Source organism: Idiotropiscis lumnitzeri, chromosome 20, assembly GCF_059441095.1.
Source record: "Idiotropiscis lumnitzeri isolate Australia: NSW breed Sydney's pygmy pipehorse chromosome 20, RoL_Ilum_1.0, whole genome shotgun sequence".
Taxonomy (NCBI): domain Eukaryota; kingdom Metazoa; phylum Chordata; class Actinopteri; order Syngnathiformes; family Syngnathidae; genus Idiotropiscis; species Idiotropiscis lumnitzeri.
This window is the reverse complement of record NC_142410.1, coordinates 4,031,659-4,058,883: the sequence shown is the minus strand read 5'-3', so window position 1 is coordinate 4,058,883 and position 27,225 is coordinate 4,031,659. Positions and strand designations below refer to the sequence as shown.

Below are 27,225 nucleotides of genomic sequence, written 5' to 3'. Positions count from 1 at the left end.
CAGAACACACGGAGTAACGTGGTGGATCAGCCCCCCCCCCCTCTCCTACTTGCCGCACTCTTTGCTCACCCGCTCTCATGTCTTGATGGTCTTTGTTCTTGCTTTTTCGGCCTCGCTGTGGTTCTTGTGTTGTGTGTGGCAACACACAGCTCGCTATTTGTTTATGCTCTGTCTCGTGTGGATATTATTTTCTAACAAATAAAATATCGGTAGAAAGAGTTGATCCTAAGGAATTCCCAAGGTATTGAATTTTCTCTGTATGGTCCATATGGTGTTTTAGTTTTGATTCTTTGTTATTGCAAAGAGACATCCCTTTAGCTCGGAAATAACAGCTCTGTTACCGATGAAGTTATTAAATGAGGGGGTTCAAATTTCAGCCAAGACTATGGCTAGATGGCATATGTGTGATTAAATAAGAGGAACCCTGGAGACTTCTGTGCTTTTCAGACCAGAGAGAATTTTCTTACCTTGTTGACAGTTTCAGCTGTCACTTCACCCTTCGCCAAAACTTTCACACGGGAAAACCGTCAAAATAAGGCTCCCGACCCGATTTGAAAGGCCATCGTTGGACGATGGTGTGTGTGGGAACATGTCGAGGAAGTGCCCCTGTCCTTGTTGATGGTCTCGTCTCCTCGTCGTTGCTTTCTTTATCCACCTTTTGTAAATAGAAAAAAAAAACTGAACGCGTCACATAAATTAAAAGTTGTGCAATTTGTCAAGATGCATTCTCACTGTCACAGAAAAAGTAGTTTTATCAAGACGTCTAAACTTTACAGACACACCGAAGATTATCCCACATGAACAATACGAACCGGCATGTCCAAAAAAAAATTTTAAAAAGTGCATACATGCAACGCTGTCAACGGCGTTTTAGAAACAATCAAACTTCCAAAAGCAATAACGGCAATCAAAGTGGACGATAACTGACGCAGACGCGGACCACCAACAAATGCAAAACATTTTACAGGACAGAAACAATGAAAATTTTGAGGAAGGACTCAATGAATAAAGATGAGCACACTAAAAACTAACCATTTAATAACATGCTTACAACACTCACTCCTATATGGACCCCCAAAAATACAAAAGAGAAACACACTATTAAGAAATTCAAAATTCCACAGCATAGGATCACCCACATAAAACTTGACAAAAACTTTGGTTGAAATTATCGGCCCCCTCCTCGGACAAAAAAAAAGCACCATTGCAAGAACTCATAACAACTGTCACCAGAAGTCTGACACAATATTCACATCACATAATGACATTTCATCATGCACGAAAAAAAACAAAAAAATATATATATAGTCAATGAAAGAAATAATCCAATTTGGCAGCCACCGACATTTCAATATCGCTTCAGTAAAATCCGTTGTCAAATCCGCTGATTTTCAGCACAAGACATATTTTAACGGTATTTAGCAAATAGAGCTCGCAAACCATCAGAACACGTTTTGCTTTGCAGCCATTTTCTAAAAATCCTCCAAATTTCAGGAAATGTGTATTTAAAAAAATAAATAAATCAGCAAATCAAAATATTCAAGTAAGCTCATAGTAGAAATGTAAACCGTGACGCCGAAGGGAATTCCCCGTATATTCCAAACGGTCAACTGCAATATAATCATCAGCTTAACTAATTAGAAGACACGCTCGGTTTCATTTATCTTGCGTTATGTTCATTCAGCTGTGTTGCGCTTGTAAAGCAGCGGGTCCTCGCTTATTGCGTGACGGCGCTGGACCGTTTAATCGCACCCTCCGATTTCGAAAGGTCCAATGTCTAATATCAACAGCAAACATTGCTGATGTTGTTTTATTGTTTTACATTAGCCTTTATGCTTTCACATTAACATGTTTGCAGCTGTTGTTGCTTTGTTGTTTTTTTTTTTTTCATACTCCGTAGAATTTATTCAACCCAAGGGGAGGGTGAGTACTCCAACCGTGTCTTAACCCTTTAAGTTTTTTCAATAAAATATTTGTAGCTTGAAAAAGGTGCTGCATTATGTACACTGATTATGTTAATGATATTTTCCGTGCACATGCAACCATAAAATGTGGATTGATTCAATCAACACTGGCCTTCCTCCCACGCTTGGGAATTTTCTTTCCCGTCCGACCTGCCGGAATGTCGGACTGCACTTCCGCCATCTACTTTCTTGTATTTACACAAGTTGGCTTAAGCCTCGATAAGCTCACCTGCTCTCGGGCCAAGTTCATACTCCTCATGCTTTACATCTCTCAAAGTTACGACTGAATCCTTAATGTCATTTTTTTTTTTCTCCACCATACGCTGCACACACATCCCCAACAGGCAGCGTGCGCTGACGCTCATTAGCGGTTCTCACCCGTGTGCCAATTTATATAACACCAAGAATGTAATTGGCCTCGGCAGAGGTCTTTGTTTTTCTTTCCACTTGAAGCTCGTCTTCCGTCCTCTTGACTTTTCTTCCTTGGTCATTCTTTTCTTCTCGTCCCTTCCTTTATCTTCACCGTCGGCCTTTCTTATTATATAAATTAGGAGATATACGTTCGCCCTTGAAGTAACTCCCGTAGCACTGGAAGACAATTTGGCTGTTGAGATAGCAGGATTCTGTCCACAATTACCTGCAATGCTAATTTACAAAGCAATTCACTGACTGTATAATATCGTTTAGTGACACTTTTTGATCAGGTTTGTTTGTTAGTCATCTGTAATAAAGACAAAAACCATCAACATATTTTAGTCTGAATTTTGTGGTGGGCTCAGAATCAGATTCAAATAAAGAAAAATATATAAAAAAATAAATAAAATATATATATATATATATATATCATATATATAATATATGATATATATAATATATGCCCATTTTTTTTCCTATTTAAGAGTCTAATATCTGGTCTCCATATCCTGGAGGTGGCAAGCTGTGATGATGTACGATTTAGATCCAAAGTAGGATTTGGGGCCTTCTGGAGGTCAGCCTTCTGTTATCAAATGAAAATGAAACGCCAAAAAAACCACCAATGCCTTTTAGTATCTGTGCTGAGTTACAATGACAGCCTCCTAGAGATGATAGGCTGCAACTGGCCGCATAAATCCACCATCTTTCTATTGGTATTTACAGCGTTTCCGTCAGGTGAGGATGTCCAAAGTGTAGAAAAAAATAAAATAAAAACCCAAAGCCCTCACATCCACCATCCTGTCAGCATCCCAAACCATCTGTTCCACTCATCCACCCACCAATGAAATTTACCTCCACTCCAAGCTAAAGTTGGAATGTGTTCACCTGGCATGACCTCGCTTGTTCCAAAGGGTAGCTTTTGTTGTTTGTCCTAAAAACGGATTCCAATTTCACATTTAACCCGCAAATAATGCTGATTTATGAGAAATCTTTAGATTGATTTTTTTTCCCCTCCAGTTTATATCATAGCAACGCTATATTGTGAGACACCTCCTTTAGTTACGGTTGTAAAGCGGTGAAACATTACCGTTAACTTTTGCTTATGCAGGCCAATATATATGTTAACACGACAGTAGTAGAAATGTGGATGTTATAGTTTAGAAACGATCGGTATGCATTGAATCCTCTTTTTCCCCACTTGACTTGTTTGTTGCCGTGTTCACCTCAAAAGGATTGTGGATTCTGATTGATAAGCCACCAAACAGGTGACGGGTGCTGGTCTGGATGTAAATTAGTTACTTTAAACCGTGGCTTTGCTTATAATGAAGAAGAGGAGAAGTCAAGCAAACTGTGTCTGTGGCTATTTTATTATAAATTAACATTTTTATTGTTAAAAATGCTCAAATACAACATTGCAATACATTGATAATCTGACCGGAAACGCGTATACGGAAATTTCGGCACTCATCGTCTTCTTCCGCGCATGTCTGTGTGGAATAAAAATACTGATCCGATCAAGCCAATTCCGATCAAGATTTAATTACTAATGAGAGGTGTGGATTATGGTGGTTGAAAAACACTTATTCCAAAATTTCGGAGCAAAACGTTTTTACCGCGCATGCTTTTGACGTCAGTATACGTGTTTCTGTTATTCCCGTAAGGTAGTAGGCACAATACTGAACTGAAAAAGTGCAGTCTGGAGGATATGTTGCAGCTCCATTAAAGTGTTAACTCAATGTAAGAACGCAAACAGGAACAATACCCAAAATAATGCTATTGTTTAAAGTAGAAAAGGAGGGAGCGGTGTTCGCACAGAAGTCATCACAGCGTCTTCTTCTTCTACAATTTCTGTAATATTTGGTCAATCTGTGTATGTCAAAAGAATTTGTTCCCATTGAATGTGTGATGCATGAACACGCCAGTACTAATCAGATCGGTATTTTAATGCCCATGAAGAAAATGCAACAGATCATAATTCCAGTCCAAAATCTGTTTGGATTGTCTTTTGACCATAAAGTGCAACGAAATGGAACAGACACAACTCGTCCAAAATCAGTGACCAAGACAGGGACACAGAGAGGGAGTTTCCCGGTTTGTCTTTTACCTATTGTGGCAGATGAAAAGAAAAACACAAGTGGGAGGGGAACAAAATGAAGCTCTTGTAAGGCGAGCACAATATGGATTTTGAAAAAAAGAAATGCTAGCAAGCAAGCACAAATTAATACATGACAAACAGGCTAGCATATGTGGAACTGGTGGGAGGTGGGATGGGTTGGCGGAAGAGGAAGTAATCTTCAACGCGGCACTGCACACTGATAAGTACGGTATAAAGCTTTTTTTCTTGTTTTTTTTTGTGACGTTCACCGCGGGGTAGGATGCAAGGTGTCCAAATTTGGCACTGGTTGTTAACGTACTAAACAGGTTTTCTCCATGCCATTTTCTTTACAAGAATATGTTCTATGCATGCATGCAAGTCAAAACACGACATTCTGATTAATATTGCTTTATGGCTCACATGTTTGGTTGTTACCTGAGCTCTGCGCTATGATGTCATTTTCAGTCGACAGAAATGACAAAATGGCCGTCCCCTCAGATGGCTAAAAACAGGTGAATTTTGCTGCTTTACTCATATTCCGCAAATGCGTTATTAATCAGAATGCCATGTTTAGACTCGTGAAGTTGCATAGAATATTTTCCCGAACACATTTTTGGGGTTGACCTCCCCTTTAATGACATTGTCGGAATTTGTTGTATGTTGGGCACTTGAACTTGAGATATCTACAGTGCAACTAGATTTGAATTAAGTGTTCAGTTAAGCATAAAAATGTTGCCTTTACTTTTAAGTGCTTAACTTCATTGTTCTAGACAAGCCTTCATTTCAGTGTTTTTTCTTAAAAAAAAAAAATTCAACAAAAATGATTGGTTTTCTTCCCAACATTTGTTTGTTAGCATGCAAAGCATCTTTTTTTTTTTTTTTTAAATAAAACATCCTGAAGTGGTGGAGCAAGGGCCAAGAAAAAGTCCTTTATGTGCTGGTGCAAATCCAAATAAAAGTTAAAAGTGCAAAGGATTAACACTTTTGTTAACTTTGCAAAATATTTCCCGACATTCTACCGTCCTAATTTCCTGAATCATGAATGAATCGCACTAATAAAACGTTGGCATGTACAGGGGCTGGCAAAGGAGGTGTATTATTTAGTCGTGAACCAAATGTGATTTTCTTTGGCCTTCACGTAAGCCTCTGCTCCACCGAATGTCACTTGTAGCTGCTCTTTTATTTATTTATTTATATATTTTCTTGCACTTGAGGCTGAATTGCTTGCTGGCCTTCAGATTCTAAAACTGTAAAATTCACAGCTTCCAATCCCTACATCCACTCTAATTTCAACCTTCTGGCAGGTTTTTGTTTTATAATAAATAATAATAATGTCCAATTTAATTGTTGAACATGTGCTCTCCCCAGTTTGCAATCAAAGTAGTCTTTAAAAAAAAAATAAATAAATAAATAAAAAGTTGCCTTGCCACTGGGACTCAGTGCAACTAAATTAGTGATGACTAAAACGGAATTACAGTTCAAACTTGAAGGGAACCACGAAGCGAAATGCGTGAGAAAAGTGGGAGGAGGAGGTCACAGTTTGACACACCAAAGGTTTCAGATATCGTCTCAGATAAAGGTCTCTGCACAGGTGGGTAGCGTTGCAGTTAAAGGTTATCCAGACAAGCTATCTTGTTAGTGCAGCATCGAGATGACAGCGTAGAGTGGAGAGAAGGGTCAATAGGTCAGGGCTTGCGACCTCCTACGCATCTGGGGAGGACCCTGCTGTCATTTGGTTAAGGTTACAATTGACTATGTGTGATAGTTTTTGTTTGTTTGTTTTTAAAGCAACATATAATTATCTCCAGTATTTAGCGTGTGTGGACTTGTATGTGAGTATTGCTATAAATAAATTGAGTTATCGTCTCGAATTTCGATATTTTATCCAATGTGTATTTTCAATGGATTCTTGACGGCAAAAATGTGTACAGGATACATAAAAGGGGTCCTTTTTGAAATTGTCGAATTTGGTGCTGATTGCACACGTTTAACAGGGAAGGACGGGAAACTGTATTTGCTCACTTCCGTTTTTGTCCAAACAAACATTGCACGCTTCATTATATGATGAAAAATCCCCTGATTTACTTCAACGAACCAGTGAAGAGATGTCATGATAATTATTTGCAAGTATTGTTCCGCACTTCTTTTCGACAATAAGAATAGGATGTGGAGCGCCCGGCGTAAATCTTTGCTCCCGCACCCCCACCTTTAGTTGCATGACAGATTTCTACACATGTTCCGGCCTAATCAAGCATGTCCTTTTACCACCTCCTCTCTTAATTATCACTAATTATGGCCATTAACAAGAGACTAAGAGCTAACGCGAACAGCGAGTGGAAGACAAATATTGTTGTTAATTGACAGGGAGATTCGAAAGGGGCGTTGCCGATAGGTTCCCATTAACCCTCATTTGCATACATCGCTCACCATTACAAACTTCTAATGAAAGCTTATCCTCACGTCAACACTGCCAGCTCCAAAGTGTGGATGTGAATGTTTTTCTTTAAAGCCCAAACCATTTTTTATACGGCTTATTTTCATTAGGGTCGCAGGTGGACTGAGGCCTATCCCACCTGACTTTGGGGGTCCCCAGCCAATCACATTGCACATATAGAGAAACATACTCGCATTATTTGTGTGTGGGAATAAATCCTTGGTCCCTGGCAGAAATTTGTCATATCTGTTCCAACGTCATATTTTATCTGAGGTCCAAACACATAAATTCAAACAATCATTTTACGAACTAATGCAGTATGCCATCAAGAAACAGTTATGTTTTGTAACGTTAATCTGAAGTGGGTCTAAAACGTAGATAAATGTCTATGGAATGATTTCTGAAAATTTCACATTTTACTCTGAAAATAAATATTTCATAAGCAGAAAGATCCGTGCACAGCAATACTGTCCTCGATGTCCTGTGCAGTATATGATCGTATAAAAGCCTGATCAGAATGAAAATGATTCTCGTACACACCCCATTCGGAAGGTTCTGACCCGATCAAGCCCATTCCGATCAAGATTTTATTCCGAGCGAGAGGAGCGGCTCACTTATTCCGAACTCTCTGAAATAACCGTCGATTGTAATTTTGACCCGAAAAACCCTGATTGCGAACGGCATTTGTAGTTGTCTGGTTATCGTCAGCCATTTCCTCTTTGCAAATCAAAAACCAACCAGTAATATTTTACAGTTTTATGCAATTTGTTTAGATTACACGTAGCATCGTGAATAATACCAATTTCAGCGTCAAACTTCTGTGTTTTATCCACATGACGCTGAACTTTTTTTATTTCTTGGTTGTGACATAACGTGTCACTACAGTCTGGGATGCGAGACATCCGGTGGAAATGATGCATGGACCTAATACTGCCTGACTAATGTTGTATGGGTAGACGGGAGGCGCAGACAACAACGCCCGTCCTGAGGGTTACCCACAATCCCCTACTCTCACTCTCTCGCCGGAGAGATTGATGGGAAGGCATTCCACTGAATCACATTTCTAAGACATACCAAAGTTGATGCTTTAGGGGAGAGGTTTGTCATTTTAGAGATTGGGAGAACTCACAGTAGGATGTGCTTGACGGGATACGAGAAGGACACCTAGGGTCAGAATGCTAGCTCGGATACAAAAAAGACAAAGATAAACTACTGTATGAGAATGAACGAAGCGAGCCAGCCTGGATATTGTTGACAGAAACATGTTCATTTGACAAAAAAATGGACATAAAACCTGACAAATGTCCTAACTTCGGAATACTTACCAAACAAGCATGTTGAAGTATTTTACCCTGATCCTGCAGCTTTTTTTTTTATGACACATAAAAGCTTGATATGGGGATTTATGTGCTTTGTAAAGCAATTCCTCTTTTTATGACTTTCACAGTGGTATAAAATGTCAGACTACCTCTGGCAATGAAAGGAACAGCGTACTAACACACAAAGGTTCACGAGTACAAAGGTTGATGATAATTGCGAATCTAAAGAAACTTGCAGGCATATTCTGGGAAAGTAATTGGCTGGGTGATGTTCGGTGCATTTCTCAGGAGGCTCACGTTGCTTTGTATCAAATATATCAGAGCTCCCCTCTCAGAAGTCCGCCTCCCCAACCTCTAACTGGGACTCCATGTGGGTGTAATCTCTGACCCCTTCATAGCATGGAAGACATACATCTCAACTACTGGTCAGGGTATCTATTATGAATGAGAAGCACACCTTGGTGCGAGCATTTGTAATTGATGGGCTGGACCCAGGGCGAACTACACACACACGCACACACACCCCTGCACACACAGGAAGGTGTGTTCGATATGTTTCTTTTCCCCCAGAAAAATGAAAAAAAAAAAAAAAGGTGGAAAGAATCTGAAAAACTAAGAATTTTTACAATGTAGCCCATGAAAGATAAAATGTGTTCTCTGTTGATCTGTGTTTTCTTAATATAAGCTCACCCGTGGAGTCATTCCGGAGCCCAGACTTCTGAGAAGCAGTCGAGGCAGTGATTTGCCAACTAATTCATCTTGTATTTGTATTCCTCTTGTATACTCTGTGTACTCTTTGGCGCCATTTTGGTTGAAATGTGTGTGCGCACCGTGTAAAACCTCACTCGGCAATCTGGCGGACCGAGGGTGTCTTTCACTACATGCACCCGACACGTATGATAATTAAATAGAATTTAGAACAGCGAAAAGGAGGTCTAAGTTGTGGCACAGGTGGTAAAACGTGATTTTGGTGTATTTGATCAATGCGCAGGCAGACAGATTCGGAGCTCCTTAGGTGTGTGTAGTGGATGTCATTGTATTTCAGTTATAAATATGACAACATCTTGGGACTATCCCTCTAAATCATTGTAGAGATTAATTCATTGACAGAATTATTATTATTATTATTATTATTATTATTATTATTATTATTATTATTATTATTATATGACCCCGGTGATTCCTTCCACCATGTAGACCAAGGGCCTCTCTCTGTACTAAATTTCAAAGAAAAAAGGACGAGCCCCTTCCATTAGATGACAAACAAGTCGGCTGTGTTCTCACCCACAATGGCGCAAACACCCCCTTCTTCCACCGCCAGTACAGGAAAATATGAAAAAAGAGAGTCAATGTGCATGTTTCTCAATCAAGTAGTATGAGTACTAATTATCCTGACACTTAAAAATTATATATAAAAAGGTAATAAATAAAATTATATAAAAAATATATTAAAAAATATATATAAAAAAAAATCCCATTCAGTTTAAAACTTTGCATTAGAGATGTTATCTGCTGATCAGCTGCTGAGAACAAGTCTAAACCATGTGACCATCGACCCAGCCTGTAACCCGCAGCCCACTTTGACCCTGGTGAGGTCATGACCTTTGACCTACTTTTAACATTCATTGTAAGTGACACTTTTGCGAGTTATACAAAGGAGTACAACATATCAAACGGGAATCAAAACTCACTTTTAGTGAAGTTTGGTTTTACCAGCGTCCAGCCAGTCAAATGGCCCAAAAATGAAAAATTTTAATTAAAATGTGTCAGTGCATCTTCTGCCCTCTTAAATAAAACACGGTCACTGCTTAAGCAGCAAAGCTGGTAATTAGCTCCTGTGAGGACAAGGATGAACATGGCTGGATTTGTAAGGTTGTTGTACTGTGTGAACACAAACAACATTTTGGTGAGTCTTTGGCAAACTGCAGCAAACACCTCTTCAAACACCCCAAAAAACAAAGCGTGCAGAACTCAACCAAATTATACTTCTTTGTTGGGGAAAAAGCCAATGCATTCTTTCATTCTGCCGCTCTGTTTTGATGCCTATAGCCGTTGACGCTACATAAAGAATGGACCTTCTTATTAGACTTGGGAATTTTACCTCGTCTTTTGGACATACTGATGTGTGAAATGGGTAGTGGAAAGACAAATGAATTCAATACCAGACTTCAGTATAAACTGAACAGCATGACAAGCTTATTAAAAGTAAGCAAAAGGACTAAAGGGCTTCGGCAATGACAGACAAATGCAATCATCTCAAGAGAATCGGTTGTTGTGACGAGGCAATGCACTGCGTATAATAGATGCGTTTATGTTGATATAACTAATATAGTGTGAGAGGTTTCATATGGACGGAGCGAGAGGAAGAGAGAGAGAGAAAGACTCTAACTGGAGAAATCAAGTGAGGCGACGTGCATATGCATGTGAAGCAAGAGAAAGAGATCAATGGAGCGATACCCAGTAGTTGAAAGAGCATGTCTCTCTATGCTGTAATTCACATGTATAATTTATCTGGCACAACATGGAAAAGAAGCGCGAGCCAGAGCGCACTTCAGAGGTAAGATAACGTGTTCTTCTTCGCGCCAGGAGGGTGGGGAGATGTGTGGAGGTAAAAAGAGGTGACAAAACCGGAGTGGGAATCACAAGAGAGATTTTATGGGGGTGAAAGACTGTCTGAACACAAAGACGAGAAGCAAAGAGGAAGAGCGCCACAAAGAAATAAGGGGATCGTTTGGAGCTTCTGTAAGCAATCTGCAAATTATTGAGGACGCTCTGAATTAGATATATTTAGTCAAAAAGAAGCTGTCACAGATGATGATATTTTGTCATGCACAATGTCGAGTTTGTCATGAGAGTGATGCTGAACGGTTCTAAATGCAGATAATCGGCTCCAGGGTCAAATAGTCTGGATGTTAAACAGAGGCGGGCGTTCCGTCAGACTGATTATAAGTAACGATTGACGCTACACTATGGCTGTGCAATTAATCGAAATTCAATTACGATTATGATTATTACACTCAACGATTACAAAATTAGCCTAATCGTAAAAAAACGATTATTGAAAATTGTACACATATATTTAAAAAATAAAATATATATATATATATATATACACACACACACATACAATGGAATTGAATGGATTCAAATCAGGCGTGGGAAAACTACGGCCCGGGGGCCACATGCGGCCCATTAAACATTTTAATCTGGCCTGCCGAATTAAAAAAAAAATTAAATGATTAAACCTTGTTAATGTTTTATTTTCTAAATACTGTGGTTTGTCAAAGACATATATATTGTTGTAATGGTTTTGTTCACTTTCATTCTAAATTAAATATATATTTTTTCTCCCATGAGGTGAGGTTACCAAAACACTCCATCCATCTTCTCCATGTCCGGCCCCTCTGTCAAATTTTAGAACTCATTGTGGCCCGCCAATCAAAAAGTTTGCCCCCCCCTGAATTCTAAATTGTTGTTGCATCTTCCACTAAGCGCGAACAGAACTGCATGAACACACATTGCCTTTTGATGACGGAAGCTGTTATTTGAAGTTTGCTCTGAGAACATGGTGGATGATGCAGTCTGTTGATGTGGTCCACCGTGTACCGATTTGCTCAGCTAAAGTTGTACGAGATCTTAAAGAGAACTCATCCATTATGAATGTTTATAAGCCTTGAACCGCTTGCTTTCATCTTTGTTTCGCCTCTTGTCTCTGCTTAATGGCTCAGCCGTGTTGATTTCGGAATTGGAAGGTTGCAAGTTTGAGCACCATTTTGCCAATTCGAGTATTCGTGAGCAAGTCTACTGTTTTTCTCTCAATTCTGATCTCGCACTTAGTTCGTTTTGGATCTCATTTGATTCCAAAAACGTATCTAATCCGGTGGCCGATGGAATCGGGGAAGCAGTTTGCCTACAAGGGGTTCAATAGTCCTCCTGTGGACAAAACAATAGGCACAACAGGTTGTAAGGGAAACAAACTAGTACAGCAAATAAGTCAAAAACCTTATTCTACTTCCAGTCAACATCCACACATAAGACGCACCCAGTTATAAGACGCACTCTCCATTTTTGAGAAAATTAAAGGATAGTCCAAAAAATATGGTAGTTGTTGGCGGCACGGTGGACGACTGGTTAGCACGATGGCCTCACAGTGCAGAGGTCGTGGGTTTGATTCCGGCTCTGGCCTTCCTGTCTGGAGTTTGCAAGTTCTCCCCGTGCCTGTGTGGTTTTTCCCCGGGTACTCAAAAAAAACATGCATGGCAGGTTGATTGGACACTCGAAATTGGCCTTAAGTGTGAACGTGAATTGTTGTTTGTCTTTGTGTGTCCTGCGATTGGCTGGCAACCAGTTCAGGGTGTGCCCCGCCTACTGCCCGAAGATAGCTGGGTTAGGCTCCAGCACCCCTCGTGACCTTTTTGAGGAGAAGCGGTACAGATAATGGATGGATGTTGGAAAGATGCTAGTCTGGTGACGTTCCTCTCTGGCTCTTTGTGTTTTTCTCGATATTTAAAATCTCCGAGGAGATCCTGGACAACGACCACTCACTGCTTACTAAAGCATGTGTTGGAAAGAGCAAGCATGTGCAGAATAAAAAGCATTTTTAGATGAGTGCTTCAATATACAGTATGTGTCATATCAAAGCAAGCATATTGCTTATTCTCTTTCACAGAGTCACATGAATAGAAGTGGTAAGAATGAAGCAATATCTGGAGGGTGTTATAATTAGGGCCAATTCAATTGGACTCTGATACTTCATTATACAGCTGCCAACAACTGCAACGATTAATAGCCATATTTTCCCTCTCCATTTCGTTTTCGCACTCATTAATGGTGTGGAATTAATGGAAATGGCTCTGAGTGGCCTCACTCACTGCTAGAGGCTAGCATTAGCGCCGCATGGTCTGTAAGAGTGCACGGGCATGTTCCAGCGCCTGTTTGCAAACCAATCCCCTCGAGCATCTTGATCATTTTTATTTTTTTTTATGATACAGAATGCCTTCCCACATAAAATGTGTTGCATACAAAAAGGGAAATATTCAAACGATGAGCTATCAAAGTCATTGTGCACGAGAGAACCTTTTTTTTTTTTCACTTGCTAAACTATTAAGTGTGTTATAGCGTTTGTGTAAACGTATTTATAAGCTACTCAGATTGTGAAAACGTTTGCCTCGTCAGTGCGGAAAAGCAAAAGGAAAATCCGTTGAAAGGTTGCCGAAGGTAGAAAATGGCAGCAAAAGAGAAAAAAAATTGCAGGCTTGCCTAAAATGCTGGGTTGGCAGAATCAAAGAGTGAATGGCTTTTTTTTTTTTTTTTTTTTTTGTAGGTGTAAATGATGACTTAACATTAGTAGGCATCCAAAATTGAATCCTTATGCTAAAGAATGCTGATGGCACAAAGAGGAAAGAAGAAGAGGGAAAAGCGAATGAAAGAGACGGAGGTGAACAGGAGATGAATGAGGTGAAATGCGAGCGCTGATATTAGAGGAATGGCTCATAGGACTTCTCTACAAGCTTCCTGCCTCTCGGTGTTAGCGCGCTACTCCCCATGGCCCGATGGTGACATGGCATTTAATAGACTCCATGCTGTGAAACAAACTACCTCAATTAATTCCTCCGACTCGGCCCTGGCCTTTCTCTCACTCTCAAACCCTCGGGTATGTGTGAATGTGTGATTTAAGCCATCTTTGTTTCCGTCCTTTTGTCTCCCCATATAAAGAACAGAGCCCTCGGCCGCCCCGACGTGATCTATTTTTATTCATTATCCCTTCGATTTCCATTTCCATAGATTTTTTTTATTTTTTCCATCATGTTCATGGTGTCATGTTTAAGCAGTGTGCAGAACTGCGCGCGATGTACTGTATTTGCTGGTGGCCACTGCTTTGTTGTTTCATTTCTGAGAATTATGGCAGTGATTGCTTCTTGGGCTCTGTGTCCGATAAATAGCAAAGAGCGGAAAGAGAGAACTTGGAGGCACACGAGTCGTTACAAGCCACACTCGTATAACAGAAGATAGAGACATTATCCACAATAATGACTTTTTTTTTTCATAAGCTTAAAAGTGCTTCTTTTTTTTTTCTCCATCATAAAATCTTTCATAACTCTACAAGCAATTTTAAGGAAAATGTCATCATTCTTTAACTTTCATACACATGAAAAATGAAACCACCACTACAAATATTAAATACAAAAAGTAACTGTGCCACGACGCTCGGCTGACTGTCAACAAAAGTGAGCACGGACAGATTGTTGTTTAAGTTTTTGTAATTTGGAAAAACAATTGTCAGCATTCACTGATGGGGAAAAAGATTGTTTATGTTCATAATACTGTCGGAGGTGAGGACCCACGTTAATGTTTGCTTATTTAATTAATTCCAGAAATATTTCAATTCCTTTGTCTCCTCCAAACATACTTTACTTTATTTTTTGGGAGGTGTATTTTTTATGATTACATTTTGTGTGTTTTACTGTATCCGGTCCTGTCACGGTTTGTCCGCAAAACCTGTTTCCATCGCTACACTTTTATTTTATATTTTTGTTGAGATGCTGAAAAATGCAAGCCCTCCAAGTGTAATAATGTTTTTGTGAATTTTAGTACTTTTTTTTTTTCTTAGTAGCGTTTCTATTCGTAGTCACTTCGGCCATTCTTGAACATTTTAATAAAATTAGGTGGCTGAAAACCCACCTATTAACGACTCACCACACAAGCAAAAAAAAAAAAAAAAAGTTAAAACCGTCAAATGTCTCCTTCACCTTGATTAAAAAATACTAATAATTTTGCCACTCGAGTCATTTAGTGTTCCATCCCCCCCAATGTGTAATTTTAGGCTTTCTTTGTTTTTTTTTTTTTGCTAGACATTGGGCATATAGGGGCGTTTGCGCCGTTGTGGGATGTAACATAGTCAATCGTAGCACCACCCCTTATTATTAAAATCAGGTTTGTCGGAGTGCACACCGTATTTGAGGTGGCGGAAACAGAAATAAACTCACTGTGGTTTGTGCATAACATGGTTAGGATAATGATTCTGATTTCTTCCAATGATTTGATTTTTGAATCTGTTTGCCTGCGCATCGATCAAATACACCAAAGTTGCTTTACACCAAACGCACCACAATTTAGACCGGCTTTTATGTCGTCTAAAATTTAGTCTACTTTTTGTCAGCAGATCGCAAAATGTATTTCGGGGTGCGCGGCAGCTGTGTTTCATCGGAATGAAGTGCGTTCACAAACACACTAAACTCAACTTTCCCTGGCACAAAAACGGAGATGTGCCCGTTTTTACGCCAGGCACCTGCCTCTCAAAATAGCGCCCTGAGACTCTGGCGCAAGTTCACCCCACAGTCCTGTTCACAGCCACCGTAAAAAGCACAGTGTGAGCATAAAGTAAAAATGTTAAACAGTGTGACACTTGCCAAATGCCACTGCACGAGAGGCAGACGTTATATCATCAGCCCGTCACTCACTGACAGTTTAACTACTCGGAGCCACGTCTCTGTATACTTCCCTTTGCGTGCTTGATGTGCAGATTGCTGCAGCTGTAAATAAGGCGGGGTCCAGTTGGGCTGACTGGAAGTATTTCTTCTGTTCTCACCATGCAGTGATGGCTTCATTAAAGAGAAACGGCCTGCCAGTGCTAGCCTCCAGCGCTAAAGGCTAATCACGAGGCTGACCTTGGCTCCATCCTGGACAGTGGACCGCTCGCCACACTTTGATATGCTGGGTGTATATTTGAGATGATATGATGATAACACACGACTACGAGTGCCCAAGGGCTTGGTTCACGTGTCGATCATAATCAGGCTAACACTTAATAATACCAAATCTGAAATGCTTACCATCATGCCAATGCTCTTTACTAAAAAAAAAATATATATATATTTTAGTTCTTCAAATATGACGATGCTGAGAAGAGCAACACTTCAAATATTTCTCGGATAAACATCTTCCGTTGGATGAATAGAATAAATAGAATATAATACAACCCAAAATAATCCATCAACGTCATGGATCATTCGTTCTTTATTACAATAATAAAAAAAAAAAAATTCAATCAATAAGTGAAATAATTGAAGCAAACGTTTTTTTTAATTGGTTGTAGGGAATGGTTGCTTTGCGGTTTTTTTTTCTTCTCCCAACAGTCTATAACAAGCCACTATAATGTCAAAATGTTGCTTAATTAACGAAATATGAATTACATTCCTTGTACTGGACAAGTAAGGAAGTAGTGTGGTTAAGAAGTTCTTAGTCTTTTCTTCTTTCATCAAATACGTTGAAGAGCGAGTGAAGTATCCCAGCTCTGTCAGAATTATTCATCAAAAATGTTCATATCCTGATTAAATTCAAAACATGAAAGTTTATTATCATTTTACATCTAAGAGTCTTGTGTGCCACATTGATTAGGAGCGCGTTGGTGGAAAAGGTTATGTAAAGTTCTCGGCGGCTCAAGGGGAAAGTTCCTAAAGCACTTTTTTTTTTTTCTTCCGAATGAATTATTCAAAAATGACACAAGCAACATGCATACTCAACATGCTTTTGTATTTTACTGTCTCTTTAATTAAGTCAGTCTTCTATATGTTTAAGTTGCACATTATTTTTACTTGATGACTTTGAAGACAATGCAATAAAATATAATTCCAACATAGTATAGTAACATATACGATTTAATTAATATATATTGTACCATTTCATATTTGTACCATTTTAAATGAAACAAAAATACCAAAGCAAAGTTTGTCCTCCCCCTGCGTATATTCCGTCCGCACCTTGTGTCACTCACAAAAAATGGAGCCTAGCAATGGAAACATATTTTATTAAATGGTTGATGCCTGTACAGAAAAGTGTATAATGTAATTTTTGTTTTATGATGTCAAAATGACTGAATTCAACAAATTGTTTTTTTTATGTTTTTTTCCTATAATGTAGTACAATTAGCTATAACTGTCAATTGGTGTTAATCTAGAATTTGTCCATGTAACCATGTTAAAAAAAAAAAAAAGTTACTTTCAACACACACGCACACGCACGCGCACGCGCACGCAGGTATTTTGCCAAATAGAGTTCAGGTCAAAGAGGAGCATGTGTAAGCACAGCCGGCTAAAAGAGCGACACATGCACAGCATCCTCAAATGAATTGGTTCACTCTGCAATCCTCTGCCGTCTTTCTCCTTCACTTGAAGTCAAGTGGCATTTCCATTTTAAAATTGCTTCCCAGCCCATTGTGAATAGAATCGAATTACACTGAAAAGCACTGATTGATTCTCTCAGAACACAATGGTTTTTATGGTGTAGACCTGCTGGCCTCTTCTCTCTCGGCTGCCTATTGAATTCAGTCAGCGTGCCCATTAGAGTGGTTTCACACTGGCTGAATGGGAGGAGTGTAAATATATGTGTGGAAGTGTGGAAGCAACTGTAAAACCACCTCACGGGTATTTTCTACGATCTCATTCCGATAAATGTTTGAGTTTGTTTAAATGCTGGGGTGTGGATTTAGTTAAGTATATTTTACATCGGCATTTTTCATCTGTTTGATTTGTCCTACTTTCCCGCGGATTTTCATATAGCTATAAATCAACTTCAACGTCCAATTGCTTTAGTTCCAGGGGCACTGCTACCAGTCGGGATTTTCTGGAGCTTATGAACACTGTCATAACTTCTTCCACAAATAGTTTTAATTCAGTTGATAGGGGGAAAGAAGTGGGAGTTTGAAGCCATCTGTGTTCAGCACCAAGGCCAGAGCCCAAGTTCTTGTTAAAGATGCATAGCACGAGGAGCCCGGGAATGCGTTTTAAAAATAGCTCACTTGTGACGGGACGTTGTAGAAGTGATGCAAAGGTATTTGATTTTGGGAATGGGAAAAAATGGTGTTGAATTCACTCAGTTTAATTCCGTCAAGTGGTTGCGAGAAGTAAGATCTGGATACTGATCAATTTAAAAAAGAATTCTTAATTACGTCAAGTGGTTGCGAGCAATAAGATCTGGATACTGATCAATTAAATAAATAAATAAAAATAGTTTCAGATGCTTTTATTTCGTGCGACTACTTAACGAAATAAATAAATCAAATTGAGAACATTTCACAGACCATATTTTTTCAGTGCATATAAATGTAGTAAAATGAAAGCACTTTTTGGCTTCTATACCCGTCAATGGAAGTGAATGAAATAATAACATGAAAAGGTAATTTGAGCAAATTATTTCTCCCAGAAGTGGGTATGAAATCAATCGCCGTTTGGGTCAGTGGAAGAGTGGCCGTCTCTCAACTCAGAGGTTGGTGGTCCAATCCCCGGCTAATTGTGACCATGTCATTGCTGTGTCATCAATAGATAATGATGTCACAGTGTGAAGCGCTTTGTACTCAGTTTCAAAAAGGTAGGTGAACACATACCGGTGTTGTCCCATTTTCTTCATTTCTTAGAAGAAAAAAAAAAGTGAAGCGCTGATGTACATGTTAAGCTGTTAAAAAGCTGCCCTAAAACCAAACTTGACTTGATTAGATGAGCTCCTTAAGAGCCTTGCTCAAGGAAACCTGTTGGCCCACATGAAATCCACTTGGGATAATGAATGTTTGATTTGTGACACCAGCGTCGTACCACCTAGAAATGGGAGAGTGTTTTCTCTTTAAACACGCTAATTTGCCCATTTATTGAGCAAATTAGTCCCTCGGACAAAAAAATGGCCCTGTAATTTAGTCATTTATCTGTTAAACCATTGATACAATTTCGCTTTCAACTGCCACAAGTTCACTTATTTGTATATTGTGCTACTCACACAACCGAAGGCTTCTTGCATATGCTGTGCCGTCACCTCTCTTCCAGATATATTCTTTTAACACTTTAGCAGAGGTGGTGATCAATCTTACAGCAGATTTATGGAAAAGATAAATTATTATACATCTGTAAAAAAAAAAAAAAAAAGCGACTTTGCTGACACGGAAACATCCGGAAGGTTATTACCGACAGGTAGGAATGAAAACAAAAAAGTGGTTCCGTCGTAAATGTTTGATGGTAAAGGTATACAGTAAAAAAAAAATAAAATATATATATACATATATATATATATATATATATATATATATATATATATATATTAGAGTCAAACTCAAATGAATTTACTCTTGTACATATTCACCGTATGTATTTATACTATTTAAAATATCAGATGAACTGTGAAGAAAAAACCTTGAAGCGTTTGTGTGCGCGCGTGTGTGTCACGCATGTCACGACAAGGAAAGAAAAGGGATTGGTGCTTACTGGTGTTGTCGAAGTCCCCATAGATTAGTTTTGCTATTGGCGACTTTCTCTCGCCACACCATTAATTCTCTCCATCCTTCATCCTCTTGGCCTTCTCAGCCACACAGCATGGGTTAATGGTGTGAGGCCTGAAGTGTTTTAATTTGGCCTACCATAGAAATAAAGTCCATTTTCCACATCAAGGGGTTTACAGGCTGGATTTTTTTTATTTATTTTTTTTTACTCGTTGATGGAGTGACAGCGGAAACTAACCAGGGTGGACCTTTACAATGTGTGTGCACATGTGTGCATCATGGCCAATCAATATGTCAGTATTACAGAAATAGATATTTTGCAGAGGGCATGTCCATGTTGTTCATGTGTGTGTGTGAGTGTGTGTATGTGTATAGTGTACATCAATACATATATATATTTTTTTTTACTAAATAATCACTCACAAAAGATTAATTGCTATTAATAACATTTTTCAACTGCTATTTTTTGTCAGGCTTGTAATAGATATTTACTTGAACGATATCTTGAAATGAATGCCGACTCACCGAATATGAAGAATATTTCATTCAAAGACTGTTCTAATAGCTTTCTTTGATTCTTGAATATGATCTGAACGGAGATATTTTTGCTGGCATTTTTCTTTTCAACATTTCTCAAAACTTCCCACAAGCACCACATTCCAGCAATGCTGGTGCCTGTGGCCCATTGGTCACTTGAGCGGGACGTTTTGTTCTGAGATGACATGCTAAAGATGTGCAGCTAATATGGTACGATATTTGCAAAGTATGCAAATTATTTTTGAAGTAAATCTAACTGAAAACTAAAACATTTTAGGTTAAACAACAGAGTTCAGTCATTTTGACAGCCCTAATATATATATATATATATATATATATATATATATATATATATATATACAATTTTAATTAATTTATTTATTTCTTAACGATTATCTTTGTAAAGGCAGCTTTTATATTGGTTCTCAAGTGATCGTAATGTTTGGCTAGTCAGTGTAGGCGCGGCAGTAATAGCAGCAGTTACCGATGAGTGTCCTCTTTTATTTACTGAGATGATAAACTGTGCTTTAAAAAGTTCGGGTGAGCCTGTTGTGAGTATGTGGATGCAGTCGGGGGGGGTATAAGGAAATACCTTCCCTTTGAGTGAGGTGCAAGGTGATGAATTGGACATGAGGTAGTGTGGATGTAGAGAATTTTGTTAAGTAATAAGTGAAAAATGTTCACCGCTGAATAATTGATCATCCCGCTGCCCCTCATCGTCCGCACACACACTCCCTCATTTGCACTCATACATGTTGATGAAGTGCCACGTCTCCGCTTAGCAATGGAGGAAAGCCGCTCGATCGTCTATCTCCACCGCACACACAATGTACGTTCACATGATAAGGCCCAGTGAAGCTCATTAAGATTTACGGTGAACTAGTGGAAGAGGAGGAGAAGGAGCGTGCCTTCTGTCTGGAAATGGCAGCGCTGCACTTTTATTGAGGTTGATCACTTAACTCGTTTTATTTTGCTGTGATCCTGTTTAGACGAGCGCTTCTCTGCGCGTTTTCATCAAAGCCCATAAAAAAAAAAGCACCAAAGTGTTCCTCTTATTTCTGTTTTATTCATCACGTCTTCCCACAACACGTCTCTTAAGTGCACAGCAGTTGCTTCTCCGGCCTTCTGCTTCTTTTCCCGCCCAACGTATTCTCGGCATGGCACGTTTTCTTGACTTAAAGAAGGCAGCATGGGTTCGCTTCTCAGGTCCACCAAGTTGCGGCGTGAATGAAAGCTTGTGCCTCACGATATGTACCCTGTGATTGGCTTTGACTAGATAGATAATGTTCGCTTGTTTTTTATTTTCCCCCCCTTTCACTGTTTTTTGTTTCTGCTTTCCCCTATGAAGGCGCTTTTAATCTGCTTTTAATAAAGTTGTCTTTCATTTTGCTCCAGGTGTCATGTAGTTTCACAGCCCGGTGCTTTTATTTAATCTCTTATTCATGATAGTCATGTTCGCTGCCTCGCCTCGACGTGTCCTCGCAGTCCCTGTCAATTTGCAGCAAAGAGCGGCATACATACATGCCGTATATGATGAATGGTGCCGCGAAGGGAAGAGTGTAAACGCGGCACATCGCCATCATTCCATCTGTTTTGTTTTTCAATATAATTACTTACTTGCCACTTAATTATTGTTTATGTATCAAATAGTTTTTTGCTATTGTACTCGTTTATAGTTGACTGTGTTGTACCTGAACAAGTCCGATGAATGAAAATGAATCTCTGTTGCCGAAAAGCACGGGTCTATGGGGTGACCTATTTTGGAACATCCTCTTCTGTGTGGGCATCTGATTCTTACTTGATCGTCACATGTTTTGTGGATTAATATAAATAAATGAAAAATACAGGTCACTATATTGCATAAAGCGCAATAGAAGATTGCAGTTTAGTGCTAAATTGGGGTGTGTGATGGCCAAAGATGATTGAAATGTCACTTAAAACAGTGGTCCCCAACCACCGGGCTGCGGGCCACTCTGGACCGGGCCACCGCGGTCCGCATATATCAAAGAATAAAAACTTGCAGTACTTTTTAGGTTCATTTATTATTATTCGAGGCGGAAAAATATTTGATTTTCAAAAGTGACCGGCTTCTCTCATTTACATCGTACTAATGCAAATTATTTTGCGGTCCGCAACAGTTAGGGAACACTGACTTAGTTTGACGGATTCAACTTTGGCGGTTCCGCATCATAAAATCTGAAGGCAACCAAAGACAGACACATGGTGACCGACAGTTCAACACCTTCCTGGTAAAGGTCACAAAATAACAAGAAAAACATCCATTGTGAATTCCAAATCATGATAGAATTTATATATACAATAAAAGAAGAAAAATGATCTTTCTATTGCAGCATCTGGCATGGAATGCTTTTGGTCAGCAGGAGCAGATTGCTCGACGTTGGCCTCTGTTGACCCCGCCACCCGGCAGTCCAGCTCCACAATAAATGGGCTCAAATGGCAATCACACCGACTTCAATTTTGGGACAAAAGTACTTGGTTCATTTTCCTTTTAGGCCAAAGTACATTTTCATTTGAGCGCTTTGAGGCAAAGTTGACTGTTCCCACTTTTGAAACACTCATTCAAATAAATATAATACAATACTTCTTTTGTCCGAAAAACCGGCACTGCTCTTTCGCAGAAAATACAAACCCCCTTTTTTTTTCCCCAACCCCTACACAATTCTAGTGTCTGCCAGCTTGGGTTATTGTTGTTATCAGTCATTCTCTACAGATCGCCGTGTTAACAGGAGCCGTGGTCTCCACATCACCCCACGCCAATAGAATAAGGTTAGCAAGCGGGTTGGCGGTCGGGGACGACGGAGAAAATAGTGATGGGGGGGGGGTAAAAGTTTAACAAAGCATACTTTCCTTTTTCATGACTATCTCTGACCTTTAAGGATATTAACATCTGACATGATGAATTGTGCGTTGGTGAGGGCAGAATAAGAGGAGAGGAGGGCGCATGAAGGAAATGGTTTGCTTCTGAGTGGAAACGTGTGCTTGAGTGCGACGGCGGCATGCGAGGCTCACGCTTTTGAACGCAATGGACACTGTGCAATGTGTGAAATATGGTGCCAATGAAAACGGGAAGTATTGCTCTGCAGCTCTAGCCTGCACACGTCGGCACTCTTGAGCCAGTGACAGTTGCGCGTAAACACACTCGCACTGAAATTAGTGCATGGCCATTTCGCCTCTTTTGGCGTTTTGTGTTTGTCACTGTCAGGAATTGGGGTGTGTATACATAAAATAAACAAGAATTGATACGCGTGATAACTATCCTCGTGCTTTCTCTGTGTACTGTATATTGTCTGTTACGTATTTGCCTCTGATGTCTTCATTCAGACATGAAAAATCCATTATGGAAGGCGCCACGATGCTTGCTTAATCCCATTTGCTCACAAGCAGTAAGTGCTTAGGTGGATATTCATAATTCCATCCGCACAATTGACAGCAAACGCCTTGAAGAAATGGCTGAAAGCTGCTGGAAAGAAATCCCCCTCCGCTATGCCCCCCCCACACCCAGTCCAGCCCAACTCCTCTGATAAGAATTGACTGGGTGTTAAGAAGTACGAAGAGAAAACACCCTCAGCCTCTGGTCTTGTTCAGCACCCGGTCTGATAATAGTCTCTCGAAATCACAAAGGCTATAGAGGATGGAGGAGAGATTTTAAGTGGCGTTCTGAGACTAATCTCCACTCTGTGGGTGGGGGGGGAGCACACAGATAAGGCCAGCTGGACTATTACAGAGCCACACTGACTCTGTTAAAACAAAATACAGAAGGCTGACAAAATAGGAGGGTGCTTGAATACTCCCGGTAACAATTGACGACAGCCTTTTCGGAGGCTTCATTCACACTGCAGGAAAAAAAAAAAAAAAGTGGCCCGCATCTGATTTAACAGCGTGTGTGAGAAACTTTAATTTATTTAAATTTTTAAGATGATCTGACAAGAACATCAAAAGTCAACTAACGGAAAAATTCCTTGTAATCACTGGATGATTTTTTTTTTCTAAGTGTGTGCGTGTGTTGGGCCTCGATTAGAACACGGTGGATAGCAATTTTGTCATTAGCATGATAAGACCGTAGCGCACACAATTTGGGGGTAAGAAAATGATTTCCGGGCACTTTGTCAAAGTGTTTCTGATTAAGTCCCTTTATCTGAATATCTAACAAAGGCCTCCGATATACGATACAATACAAGACAACTTTAGTTATATAATATTTCCATGTTTATTGAACATCTTAATTAACCTGCAAAACACACAATGTGTAGGACAAAAAAAAAAGAAAAAAAAAACATACATGAAGAGGAATTCAACTTAAAAAAAATATATATTAAAGATTGTATATCATTGAGCCTGGTGCAAGGTTATAGTTAATGCAAAGTCACAAATTAACTAAACTGAAATTGAAAGAAAGTTTTTATGAACATTTTTGTTCCCAAAATAAGAATTAAAATTCTTTCAAAAGAAACTTCATCTTATGATTATAAAACTAAAACTAATGATCGCAAAAATGTTCTTCATTTCAACCTTTCAGAGTTAAATTTGACTTTCTGTATTGCAGTGAATCCGCAAAGAAGAAAGAATGTCAAAGTGTGATTTGACAATTCTAGTTTACTATATTACACATTATTAAGAACCTTTTTTTTTTATCTTGCCCTCAACAAATATTAAAATATTAAAAATAAAAAGCTAAAACTAATACTGAAACCAAGAAAAACAAATTAAATGAAGAATTTTAGAAAATTGATCAATTAAATTATATAATATTAAATTTGTAATATAAAATGTCATAAATTAAAAGATAATTAAAACTAATTAAATTATAGTTCCCACTCAGTGACGGTCCCATATATGTCGGTCTGGCGACCAGTCCAGGGGGTAGTCAGCTAGGATGGGGCACCAGCTCCACGCAATGCTCTGTAGGAAAAGCAATATAGAAGATGGATGGCTGACTAGCTAAAGGCAGGTCAACTTAGCAAAATGCCACCGACTGCCATCTACGTCTACGCCATCTGTTTACTGTGCAGTCGAATTTGCAGATTCATATCAGACTTTTATCTGCGTCTGCCTGAAGAAAAATTATTTTTTGCTTTGCTTGTCTTTAACCGTTAAAAAATGCATATGTAGTTCTTGAACAGTAACAGTGATTTCAATGTAAATTACACATTCAGAAAGCAGGATGAGACCAAGCGCAGATTTTTTTTTTTCTTTTTTGAATCAATGTTTCATTTGGGTTATCCAAACTATTTTTGACAGGAAACAAATTTTAGATTCAGACAGAAGGCACGATGCATCAGAGGACACTCATCGCGCACTCCCAGCGCGCAATCTTCAGCCTGAATAGTACATCGCCACTTAACTGCGTAACCCTGAAATTGCCCTTTTCCGGGACAAGGAAACAAGCTGTATTCGACACCTTCTGGCTCAAACATTTACATTATTCAAAGCACATTATGCAAGCTATTCAGCAGGTGGGACACCGCCCCGACAACCTTGCCAAGAGGAATTCCTGAGTAGGCAAGCATCTTTAGACATGTGTGTGTGTGTTGCTGAGTAAATATGCGCTTTGAGTGTGTGTGTTGGCATGGCGATGCTTCAAATGCATAAGAGTACCCGAGGGCACTTTAGGGCACTCGGTACCCCATTAGTCAGGGCAGGCAGACAGGGACATGTCAGCAGAAGAGGTTCAGAACAAGGCGGCACAAGTAGAGGAGACACATAGATGGATGGAGGCCAAAAATAGGGCCCTTGCTGCTAAATTGGCAATTAAATATTTGTTTCATATGCGTCGTGAAGCAAAGACGCTGATCTTGAGTTGGATTTTTTTTTGTTTCACAGCTCAATTGTACAAGGCAGACAAACAGACATTTATTTTGTACCAAAAAAATATTTGGGTCTGACTCATGTTTATATAGGGGGTAATTCCACTACTGACCACTAGATGGTAGCAAATGTATTTAGTTTGAGGATGTAAAGTTAGGGCAAAAAATTAAACAGTACTGTATTACGACAGTGTTTTTTTTTTTTTAATCTAGAAAAAAATGTTGAATGTCATCTGTAATCCTGATTTTACGCCTGCAGAAAGTGACGGCTATAGTTTTGTTTTATTTCAAAAAGTCTGTTTGTAAAACTGCTGGGGAACTCTGTATTTGTGCTTTGCGCTTTAGGTAACAAAGGTTTTCACCACGGAACATTTAGAGGGCAAAATTATATTTCTCCCAAAAATGACAAACAGAACTGCAAGGCGATTTTGCACGTTTCGCAAATCCAATCCTGGTTGCACCCGACCCGACTCGTAAATCAGCTTCCAGTATCTCTTTCGCAAGAACAGCCTAGTTTGCGACCTTTATTGCATGTATAAACCTTAATTAAATCAGGAAGTGTGTGTGAGTGTGTGTGCTCTGTGTGTGTGCCCGTGCGCGAGTGTGACTTTGAGATTTTGAGATCCGAATAAGAGAAGAGATTGAAGATTGAACAGGAATCTCCCCTTTATTGCCTCAAAAGCGTCAGCCATTCTGAAGAACGGGACGGGACGACTGCAACGTACACGCATGCACACATTTGTGAATGTTTAAAATAATTACACGCAGCTGACTGGGCGCTGAACAGAATGGAAGTGTCACTTTGGGAAATTGTGTTTTTATTTACTGCGTCGGGCCTCTGGATGCATTTTCCACTTTGAATGGAAGTGCAGTGAGTGTGTGCGTTTGTGTGTGCGTGCGTGTTTTGTGCACCAGTAAATATTGTTCCTCGTAGTTACCGCACATGTGTGTTTACCATTCAGTGTTCACTCTTCAAATGGACAGCTTGATTTTGTCAAAAAAAAAAAAGGGACTGACATGAGCACTTAAAGCAAGTTGTTGTGGCTTTCGGCTTGTCTCGTCAGGATTTGACAACAAGTAACAGTTTTTAACGCCTTATGCCTTTCGTGATACTACATAACTTTTTGTGATTATTTGGGCTTGGCACAACAGCGGGTATTGGCAAAATCACTTAGAAATGATTCTGACTCGTCTGCATAAAAGGGGACCCAACCAAAAAATTTCTTGACAAGGTTATGTTCTATGCATGTCCACTCGTCGAAACATGGCATTCTGATAAATGTTCCATTTGCCAAATATGAGTTAAGAAGTAAAATCCACCTGGTTTTATCAAACGCAAGGGCAACCATTTTGTCATTTCTGTCAACTGAGAGTGAC

General features: G+C 39.4%; 1 protein-coding gene across 7 annotated transcripts in view; it reads left to right on the top strand.

Moving 5' to 3' along the window:
- rbfox3a (RNA binding fox-1 homolog 3a) overlaps nt 1-27,225 on the top strand; it is a 286,766-nt gene that overhangs the window by 205,902 nt on the left and 53,639 nt on the right. The gene's annotated exons all lie outside the window — the stretch shown is intronic.